The 6066-nt window shown below is 44.7% G+C and overlaps 1 pseudogene; it reads left to right on the forward strand.

Moving 5' to 3' along the window:
* The window catches only part of LOC113258245 (60S ribosomal protein L23-like), a 32051-nt pseudogene extending 26798 nt beyond the window's left edge, over window positions 1-5253 (forward strand).
* Window positions 5254-6066: the final 813 nt, after the last annotated feature.

A 6066-nucleotide genomic window follows, 5' to 3' on the forward strand; every position in this document is an offset into this window, starting at 1 on the left:
TGTCACTGCTAAGGCACAGATGTACTATAAAGTACAGAAAAAAGACTAGAAACATTGTCATTACCTTGCTTTTCAGGGTAGGGTGGCAGCGGAAAGATTTGTTTTAAATGCTTTTTGGTGATGAGAGAGAGATACCAGAAAGGGATTGGTGAAGGAAGCATTAAAGGACCTTAAACTCGGCTGGAATTGGATTCATTTGTTGAACAAATATCTACTGAGTGGCTCTACTAGGCCCTGGGAATACAAAAAGCAGACTCCTGCGTTTATGAAACATAGAGATTAAGGAAAAAGATGGGTGGAGATCAAATGATCACCCCCAAGGTAGTGGTTCGCAACCAGGGGCCATCTGAGAATTTCTGGAGACACTTTTTATCACCCCTGGAGGAATTGCTCTAGGCATCTATTGAGTAGAGGCCAGGGATGCTGCTAAAGATCCCGTAATGCCCAGAACAACTTCTCCACAGGAAAGAATTCTCTGGCCCAGGATGTCAATAGAGCCCCGGTTGATAAACCCTGTACTAAGACAGTGATTCTCAATGTATCGTCCCTGACAGGCAGCATCAACGGCATCTGGGAACTCATTAGAGAGGCAAATTCTTAGTCCCTACCCTAATCCTGATGGATCAGAAATTCTGGTGGTAGGGACGCCTGGGTAGCACAGTCGTTAAGCGTCTGCCTTCGGCTCAGGGCATGATCCCAGCATTCCGGGATCGAGTCCCACATCGGGCTCCTCCGCTGGGAGCCTGCTTCTTCCTCTCCCACTCCGCTGCTGTGTTCCCTCTCGCTGGCTGTCTCTCTGTCACATAAATAAATAAAAGATCTTTAAAAAAAAAAATTCTGGTGGTAGAAGCCAGTGTTCTGTGTTTTAACAAGCCCTCCAGGGGACTCTGATGCACACTAATGTTTGAGAACCACTGAATTAAGGAATGAAGGAATCTATCATTACAAGTGAAGGCAAATACTCTGAAGGAAAAGAACTCTGTACCAATGCTACTCAGAAAGTAGTTTACCCACTATTGGTAGCATCGTCATAGGAGAGATTGTTAGGAATATGAATTCTCGGGCCTCACCCTAGACCTGCTGAATCATGGGGAGATGCGTAGGGGCTAGATAGACAAAACCACTGGGGACCATTCTAAGAAATTAAGACTTTACCTGACGGGAAATTGGAAATCTCTTGACTCTGAATGAATCAAGTTCTGGCAATAAGCAAGATTAGTTTGGAGAAACGATTAGAGGGAAACCAGATGGAAGATTGTTGAGACAGCTCCATGGGTGTGTGAACTAGAACAGAGGCAGCAGAGAATAAAGGAAGTACATGTGGGAGAACTTCAGAAGGAAGAGAGTACAGGATGTGATGACTGATTGGATTAGGGGATGAAGGTGTGCCAGGAATTCTTTTGATTGGAAGTAACAAAAAATCCCAGGGCGCCTGGGTGGCTCAGTTGGTTAAGCATCTGCCTTCTGCTCAGGTCATGATCCCAGGGTCCTGGGATGGAGCCCCACGTTGGGCTCCCTGCTCAGCAGGGGGACTGCTTTTCCCTTTCTCTGCTGCTGCTCCCCGCTGCTTGTGCTCTCTTGCTTTCTCTCCCTATCAAATAAATAAATAAATACACACATACATAAGATCTTTAAAAAAAAAATCCCAATTTAGAGTGGCTTGAACAAAGAGGAATTTATTTTTCCCCATAGCAAGAAGTCTTAGATGGAAGCAACTGCTGCCTTTGTTTCATGATTCAATAATATCAAGGCTGGTGTCTCTGATTCTCTTGGCATTTTCTTAGTACTTGTCACCTCATGGTCATATGGTAGCTGCTGCAGCTCCAGATGTCTTGTTTGTGTTCAGGGATGGAAGAAGCAAATAAGAAAGACAGGGTCTGTCCCTTTCTTATTTATTTATTTATTTATTTATTTATTTATCTATTTATTTATTATTTTATTTTACTTCTTAAGATTTTGTTTATTTATTTGTCAGAGAGAACAAGCAGGGGGAGCAGCAGAGGGAGAAGCAGGTTTCCCGCTGAGCAAGGAGCCAGATGCGGGGCTCTATCCCAGGACCCTGGGTTCATGACCTGAGCCAAAGGCAGACACTTAACCCACTGAGCCACCAAGGCATCTCTATCCCCAGCATAGAGCCCAATGCAGGGCTTGAACTCACAGCCCTGAGATCAAGACCTGAGCTGAGATCAAGAGTTGGACACTTAATCTACTGAACCACCCAGGTGCCACGGGGTCTGTTCCTTTCAATAAAAGAAGCAAAAGTTTTTGTAAAATCACTCATAGACTTTTACTTTTTGGCCAGAATGGCATCACATGACCACCTATTGCTGCAAAGTAGTGTGAGGGTTTATCACTAGTATCTCCATGGTAGAGAAAGAGGTTGGGAATTGGTGTTAAGCCCTCCAATCTACAGCATGTGCAAGGAAGGAAGGAGTAAACTAGACTTACTCCAGCTTGAATGAATAGGGGAACACTGGCATTATTCCTTAGGATAGGAAAGACATGGGAAAAAACAAGTTTGAAATGAGAAGAACATTATGGTAGATTGTCTACTGCAATAACTTCATCCACTGTTGTATATATAACCCTTTGCTATGAGATTGCTGCTTCCATCATCAAGAAGTAGAATTATTTCTCCACCCTTTGGGCTGGGGCTTGGCTGTGTGACTTGCTTTGATGAATGGGGCATTAGCAAGGGTAACATAAGCAGAGCCCTAGAATCACTTGCACATGGAGGTTTGCTCTCTTTCAGGCAGAAGTGGAACACTGAGACAATGATGTGGTTGCGTAAGCCTGGTGAGCTCTATACAGGAGAACTGAAGTGCCCCAGCCAGGAACCAGCACCAACCACCAGATACATGAGTGAGCCCGTTTTACACCATTGAGGCCAGGATGAATTACCAGATGACTGCAGCTGCATGAGTGAGATCTCCGGTGAGATCAGCAGATCTGCCCAGCTGAGTCCAGCCCAAAATGCTCCTCACAGAAATGTAAGCAAATCAATATTCTAGTGAAAACGTTCCAGGAGCTACCTGAACTTTTTGATCTGAAGCCGGAGATAGAGTTGTGGGAGTTATCAAGCCCATAGGGAGCACGTATTTGAAATAGTGAAAAAGGATGAGGTCGCCTTGGGGCAACCTCAGGAGCACCAGTGAGAGGTGGAAAGTAAAATGGAAAAGAAATGGGCATAGAGCTCATAAGAGGCCATAAGAGGAATTTCCAGAAGAAGAAAAGTATCAACAGTGCCATGTGCCAAGGAAGTGTTAGGAAAGATGAAAACTGAATAGAGAACATGGATTTGGCAATGAGTAGGTCATCAGAGATCTTGACCAGAGCAGTTTCAGGAGACTGTAGGGGCCAAGGGCCAGGTTGCAAGAGGATTACAATGGGTCGACGAGTAACTGGCAGGTGGGAAGTAGACTGTTTTTCCTGGGAGTTTGGGCTGTGTAGGCAAATAGAGATAGAAGGGGGAGGTAGCTCGATGAAAACACACAGGCAAGGGACACCTGAACCTTCCTTTTGTCTTTCAAGATAGGGGAGGCTTGAAAATGTTTAGAAAGTGTTGGAACAGGGAAGATATTAAGAAAAGCCATAATATCCACTGGGACTTGTTTCCTGCAAGACAAGATTTAAGTTTATTTATTTGTTTACCATTGTCAGGCTGAGAGGTAGATGTTGGGATAATATTGAAACAAATGACTGATGGGGTCTTGTCCTCGTAGATATTAAAAATAAATCTCCCATGTAAATATCAAATGCTAACTGTGGATGAAAACATTTCCAAGGGGAGATACATGGTACCCAGAGAGGATATAATAGGAGCATTGGTCCTTGTTAGGAAGAGCATGGCAGGGGCTGGGCTGGGGAGGGGAGGTGGAGATAGAGCCTAGCAAAGGGAAGGTGGTGTAAGAAGCGATTGGAGAGGTAAGCAGGCACCAAACTACAGAGGCTCTTGTAGACCACATTACAATTTTGGCTTATTTTAAGAGCAACAGGAAGCAACGGAAGTGGTTTGATTTCAAATAGATCCCTCTGGTTGCCAAGTGAAGAGTGAAATATAGGGGTGAGGAAAGAGTAGGAAGCAGGGAGACCAGTCTGGTGGCCACAGCAGGAATGCAGCTGTGAGTTGAGAATAGCCTGGATGAGGGTGTGTTGTGGGGAGAAATAGACTGATAGGAGAAGTCTTCAGGAGGACTTAGCAATGGTTTGCATCTGGGATGTGATGGAAGAGATGGCAAGGAGGACAGTTGGATTTTTGGGTTTCGTCGCCATGGATGATGACATTGTTCAGTGCGATGGGAAGAAGACAAACCAGAATTGGGGATGAGGGTAACATGAAATGGGTTGTTCTTGAGTCCGGTTTTGAACATGCTGATTTTATGATGCCCTTGAAATAACCAAGTGTAAATGTCATCTAGATTCACTTAGAAGCGGGAACTGGGTGGGAGAGAGGTGTGGGTTACCTGAGGATTGGTTCAAACTGAAGCTGCAGGCAGGGGTGAGACCACCTGGTAGTGTGTGTGTGTGTGTGTGTGTGTGTTGGGGGGGTGAGCGGGGGAGAACCACCAGGGCTGCATAGCAGGTGGGGCAGCAGGAGCCCACATAAGAAGTGAGGCTAGACTGGCTAAGGAAGAAGAAGGACAAGCAGAAGATGGTGGAGACTTGCAGGTCAATCAGGAGAGCATTTCGAGGAGTGTTCGACAATGTCAAAAGCTGCTGAGGGAACAGATGAGATGAGGCCCGAAATCTGCCAGTGGAATCCGGTGCCATGGTGATGATTCAAGCTCAAAATGTTTTAATGGGCTTTTCTGTCCCTTTCTGGTGTTCAAGATATCGAAGCGAGGACGTGGGGGGGTCCTCTGGTGTGAAATTCCGGATTTCCCTGGGTCTTCCAGTGGGAGCCAGGATCCACTGTGTTGAGAACGCAGGAGCCAAAAATCTGTCTATCATCTCTGTGAAGGGGATCAAGGGACGACTGAACAGACTTCCTGCTGCTGGTGTGGGTGACCTGGTGGTGGCCACAGTGAAGAAAGGCAAACCAGAGCTCAGGAAGAGGGTACATCCAGCAGTGGCAACTTGACAACGGAAGTCATCCAGAGAAAAGATGGCGTGTTTCTCTATTTTGAAGATAACGCGGGGGTCATAGTGAACAATAAAGGTGAAATGAAAGGTTCTGCTCTGGCAGGACCGGTGGCAAAGGAGCGTGCAGACTTGTGGGCCAGGATTGCATCCAATGCAGGCAGCATCACATGACTCTTTGGTGTGTTTGTTAAAAAAAAAAAATGAAAAATTATCCCCCCCCCCCCAAATGTTCTGTTGGAATGACAAAGGTAAAAACCAGGCTGGAGGGAATTAAAGAGTGAAAGGAGGTAAGGAAATGGAGGCAGAGGATAGACAACCCTCTTGAAGAGTTTGGCTGTGAAGGAGAAGAGAGAACTAGGGCAACAGCTAGAGAAGGATGTAGGATGGAGGGATTATTTTTTCTTTTTATGGTCGATTCATAAATAGAAAGAGCAAATAGAAAATCCATAAGTTGATTTAAATACAAAAATTTAGATAAGGTGGCATCTCAAATCAATGGGGCTAAGACTTTTTACTAAATGGTGCTGGGATGCCTAAACAGACACTTGGAAATTCTAAAATTGGATCCATACCTCACATAATATACAAGAGTAAATTCCAAATGGGCTGGATATGAAAGTAAAAATGAAACCATACAATTCTAGAAGAAAACATGCAGGAGTTCCTTGATATCTTGAGGTTGGGTAAAGGTTTTGTTTTTGGTGGTTTTTTTTGTAATCTCTGCACCCGATGTGGGGCTTGAACTCACAACCCTGAGATCAAGAGTCGCATGCTCTTCCAACTGAGCCAGGCAGATGCCCCTTTTGTGTATGTCTGTATGTATTTATGTAGTTAGTAAGGGAAAAGTATGTTTAATCCAGATACAGTAAAAGAAAAGATTGATAAATGTTATTTAGAAACCTTTGCATGCCAAAAAAACAATAAGGAGGCAAACAAAAAAACATCAGAAGCAAAGCTAAAAGACAAATGACAACCTTGGAGGAA

Source organism: Ursus arctos, unplaced genomic scaffold (genome assembly GCF_023065955.2).
Source record: "Ursus arctos isolate Adak ecotype North America unplaced genomic scaffold, UrsArc2.0 scaffold_16, whole genome shotgun sequence".
In the NCBI taxonomy this organism is placed as follows: Eukaryota; Metazoa; Chordata; class Mammalia; order Carnivora; family Ursidae; genus Ursus; species Ursus arctos.